The following is a 5,332-nucleotide window of genomic DNA, read 5'->3' as shown; positions in this document are numbered from 1 at the left end:
CAAAGAAAAGATGCGTCAAGTTTTAACCTGCCCTGAGATGCCCTCCTCGGATGAAGATAATCTGATTGAATAAATGCATTGAATGTCTTAGTGGAAAGATGTTGAATACTGCTAAAAGATCGTTTTCATAAAAAGGTAAAATCATCTCTCTCTCACATATATATAAATGTAAAAGTGTTCATGTGTTAAAGATCTGCTATTTCTCATATAAAAGAATCAAGAAGATATTATAACCTGTAAAAAGAAAGTCACAAAAGCATAAATTTATATTGAATTGGAAATTGGAGAAAAAAGGATATTTCAAAGAGTCAATAGCAACTCTAATGCAAATACAGAGTTGGCTTATCTCTAAATTACAATTTAGAGAGATCCACAAAAATAATTTAAAGTTAATAAACAGGGCTTATATAACCTATGGACAGGAAGTGAGAATCTACCAGCTATTCTGAGGAAGAAAGCTGGAAAATCTCCAGTGAGATTTATAGCCTCTGAAAACATACTGGGGGTCACCTATTAGTTGGTCTTAACTCAATGACAATGACTCTGACACACCTATCCCTATTGCCCCACTCACTGTTTCCATCCATCTCATCTGGGGTCTTCCTCTTCCATGCTGTCCTCCACCCTCACAAAGCTAACAAAGGAAACGTTTCAAAATTATAATTTTCGTACAGTTCCAAAATTATAATTTTTAAACACAAAGCTGATGCATTATGTATGTCCTTCTTTCCACAGCATAAGTCATTCTTGAGTGATGCAATTAGTAAGGCATGGTAACTGGACTGAAAGATTGGCGATAAAAGCCCTGCTAAGGTGCCTGGAAAGATGGGTACCACTATCAGACTTGAAAGGAAACAGTCATGAAAATTGTATAGAAAATTTAATACTCTGAAACATCTAGTTTTACCGTGAGTCACATGGTTCTGTGACAATTGCTTGGTTTGTTTTTTGGTATAAAACACATCTGTATAAGGCACTGTAGGACATATGAAACTCAGAGTTGAAGATCCTTGTTAAGTGAAAAAAAAAAACAAAAATCATAAATTTATCAAAAAATAAAGCCTTGTTAAGTGCAAAATGACAGTGTTAAAAGAGTCAGAGGAAGAAAAATCCTTTAAAATCCAAAGGTATTTTTAATCTAAGTATAGACATTCAGGATAAAGATGGTACTTTAAGTAAAAAAAAAAAAAAAAAGGAATCAAGAGAGTGTGTTCATTTATACATACACCATCTTCATATGTGTTCTCTAACTCTTGTTTTGACCATAACATTTATTTGGTCAAATAAGAGGAACATTTAACTGCAACTGCCCAGAAATGCAGGCCAGACATGACTGCATATTCACTTATTTCAGGCAAGAGCTGTATTCTCCTGTGACTAACTGAAACATCTCCAGTGTGCCCTGAAGTCGACACCTCCTCTACTAGGTCATGCAGTAATACGGGTTGTTTGACCCAGAGGGTGTCAAAGCTAGTGTCAACTAGGAAACAATTCTTGAAGGAGAACAAACTGCAATCTTAAGAAACTTTAAAATAAAGATTGTGCTCGAAGGTAAGGTAAACTTGAATTGTCAATGAGCTGCCCTTTCTCCAACTTTATTTCTCTGAAAATGAAACCTACATTTCTGTGTTCCAAAAAGCAAGACTATTTTCCATGTTTCTTTTAGATGGTAGTGTTCATGCACTCGGAGATTAGCACTGGTACGATGGCACACGAAGTAAGTAAATTGAGAAATAATTGTGTGTTATATTTAAAAGAAGCTCAGATTCTAGGGAATACACTAAATTTAAGATGTAATGAAGGTAAATGACAAATGTGGTACCACAACAATAAAGGTGTGAATATTCCTCTTCATATTCTAGGAAAGTCCTAACAAACCACAATAAGCTGACTGCTTTATAGGAATACAGTTGTGCTGGGTTTTTTAAAAATGTAATTTCTAGAGTTTGAGATTTCAAATTTGTGTTGTCATCAGGACCATGTTCTGTCTGAAAGCTGTAAGGAAAGATTCTTTCTTATTTCTTGATCTTCTGGAGACCCCAGACATTCCTTAAAGTACAATTACAATGTAATTAAGTGTCCCTGTTTTTCTGTTCTTCATATCTTTAGCAAAACACCACTCCCCTTGGATTAGGATTCATTCCCCTCAAGCAGAAACTCAACAAAATTAATTGACACAGTGACAGCAACAACAGGCCAGCATGGCAGAGATCATGAAGGTGGTGCAGGCAGGGAGAGCAATGTTTAAATCTATTGTTTACACGGTTGTTATGAGTCACATGAGGGAGGGTACCTTACACCAGCTACTGAAGTATGACCTTGGGGTAATGTAGTAGATGACATTCTCAGAGATCTTTTCAGACAAGCTTATGTTTATAGGATTGGCATTTCAATGATAATTTGAGGAGACACAATTCAGTTCATAACCAAGATCAAGCTTAAATGTGATTGCAAATTTTGATAACAATATTTAGTTTCTCTTTTTCTAATTCTCACCACCATTTTCTCTATTCGTGTCTTCTTCAATCTTTGTCTTTATGATCTCAGCATGGCTTTCAACAGTTCCCTTGTGACATGACTTTTTTTGTTGGTTTGTTCAGAAAGTATGGTGACATGTTCACTCTTTTTGCTACAATGTATATCTTGAGCACACCTCAGTTCTATGCATTACCACCAGAATGATAGGATACATTCACCTTCCTCCTCTGAACCAATAACAGTGCTCCTTAACGCCAAAGGCATGCGGTTCAAACCCACCAGTTGGTCCACAGGGAAAGATTGACAGTCTCCTCTCATGTGATTTACTGTCTCTGAAAACCTGCTGGAGGGTCAGCTGTGGGTCGGTTCTGATTTGATGGCACACAACAACCACAAAAATACGGGGTGACAGATTGAACAGATCTCATCTAAACTTCCGGTTCAACAATGTGATGTGAATATCTTCCAATAGAACGGAGTTGGAGTTCTCTTACCTAGGATGATAGGCACTGGTAGGTGAGCAAAAGAGAATGATCTCTCATCTCCTAAACTGAGTATAGATTAACCCAATGAAGCAGTTCTTTCTGACACGTGGGGCCACTCTGAATCATAATCAACCTGATACTATCAAGCAGTAAAACCAAGGAGAAGCGAACATTCACTTTTTTTGGCTGCAGAAACCCTTCACTCCAGTTCTTCAGGCTTCGGTTCCTTCCAGACTAAAACTCATTCAATTTTCTGTCTCCTCACATGTCACTTGGTGGTAATGTCTACTTCACTGGTGAAAGAATAAATCATCTGAAAATGTGTATGTCTATAGAGTGCTAGATAAATTATGCATTCTAGTTAAGATACGATTGCATTCTATTTTCATCTTTCTTCTCAGAGTTTATTAAAAAGGCATTGGCTTGTATTAGTGTTGCCAGATTCAGCAAATAAAAATATATATTAAAAAAAATCTTTAACTTTCAGTTGTGCTTGCATATATACATCTTAAAGTAGACCAGAGAAGATCTCAGCAGCCTAAAATGACCTTGCCACCCCGGATAGTCAGCCCTTGGCCTTCCGAACTCTTCAGTGAATGAAATCCTGACAGAGATCTTAATGTGTCACAGACTTCCAGCAGGACGGAAGTGTGGGCTCAGATTTTAATCAGTCTGATCTTATACCAAAAGAACATTTATTATTTCTTCTTAAAATCTGCTGGTCACTTTTGACTCGGGGCACTTAGTAATTAATGATGAGCCAGTCTCTTTAATTGACTCATAACAGAATTTATTACTTTTCTACACTGTCATCAGGCTTGCTCTTTGTTGCATCCACGCACATTCTCATCTCAGCGCCTCCACAATATTTTCAAATGAATCACAAATCTCCCAGTGAATCTGATTTTAACACAATGCTTCGGAACTGGCCAGCAGCTTTCCCTGCAGTTCTCCTGTGATGACACACTGGGGGAGAATGAGCGATTCTGTCCTTTGTAAAGTTACTTTCTTCACGGTGGGGGAAGAACGAACTGCACTGCATCAGTTGGAAACGATACCAGTTGTGGCTTGTTTTCAATCACTACACCTCCTTAAAGCTGGTGCCGATGACTCACACGATTAAGAAGAGAACACGGTGTAATGTACTGAAGCTGCATCAGGGAAAAGGTTAGTTAAATATTAGGAGCAGCTCTGCAAAGTGAAACTCTGGTAGGCCAGGAAAAGGGCTTCCAAGGCAAGCAGTGAAGAGAGTCAGCAGAGAGTAGTGAAGAGCTTCTATCAGTACAGCTGCCGAGTGCTTAGCTCAGGTCTGCCAAGACACCTGGGGCCGCAGAAGATGACTCAGTCTTGAAGATTCTCCAGGACTGCCATTGACAGATTGTACCTTCTCACTCCACGGGGTCAGCTATACAGGCAAGGTTATCACAGGAAATCAAAAGCTTTGGTGTCCTGACTTTGAAGGGGAAAAGAAAAGGAAGCCATCTTGTACCACTCAAATCTCAGATATTAAAATGCTAGATTCCTCTTTTCTTTACAATGATCATTCATCATTAAAGCCAGAACAACAAAGGGTCACATTTACCTAGACCTGCTTTCACCACTGCACTTAAATTTATTTATTTTTTAAAGTACCAATGGCCAGGAAATGAAAAGACAAATTACATTGAGAAAGTCTGCTGTCAGAGACCTCACCAAAGTACTGAAGGGCAACGATGTCAGTCTGGAGACTAACATTGTCTGATCAATTATTTGCTATGCATCAGAAAGCTAGACAATGACTAGGGATTATAGAAGGAGAATTGATTGATGCCTTTGAGCTGTGGTGCTGGAGAAGGGTATTGAATATACTATGGCCTGCTAGGAGAACAAACAAGTTTGTCCTAGAGAAGGTGAAGGTAGGCAGCTCCTTGGAAGCAAGGATTCTAAAGCTTTGTGTGACAAATTTTGGACATGTTGCAAGGCGGGATCAGTCCTTGGAGAGGGATGTCATGCTTGGAAGGGTGGAGGGACAGTGAAGGAGAGGAAGACTCTAGATGAGAAGGATTGAGTCAGTGACTAGGAAAATGGGGATAGGTATGCTGGAGACAATGAGATTAACACGGGATAGAGCAGGGTATAGGGCTGTTGTACATAGGGTCACTGTGAGTCAGAGGCAACTTGATGGCACATAACAACAACAATAACTAGTAATTGGGACAGGAAAAAGTAAATCTGGAAAATAGCAATAACTAGGAATTGGGACAGAAAAAATAAATCTGGAGTAGGGCTTTTTAAAAAAATTATCCATAAAAAACAAGGAACTCATGCAATATTATTCAAAATGGTTGACTCTGGAGAACATTATGCTGAGTGAAATATCCCAGTCACAA

The sequence above is a fragment of the Elephantulus edwardii genome, unplaced genomic scaffold (assembly GCF_000299155.1).
Source record: "Elephantulus edwardii isolate Elephantulus edwardi_28Jun2011 unplaced genomic scaffold, EleEdw1.0 scaffold00076, whole genome shotgun sequence".
Taxonomy (NCBI): domain Eukaryota; kingdom Metazoa; phylum Chordata; class Mammalia; order Macroscelidea; family Macroscelididae; genus Elephantulus; species Elephantulus edwardii.
The sequence above is the reverse complement of the archived record's forward strand: the minus strand, read 5'-3'. Positions refer to the sequence as shown.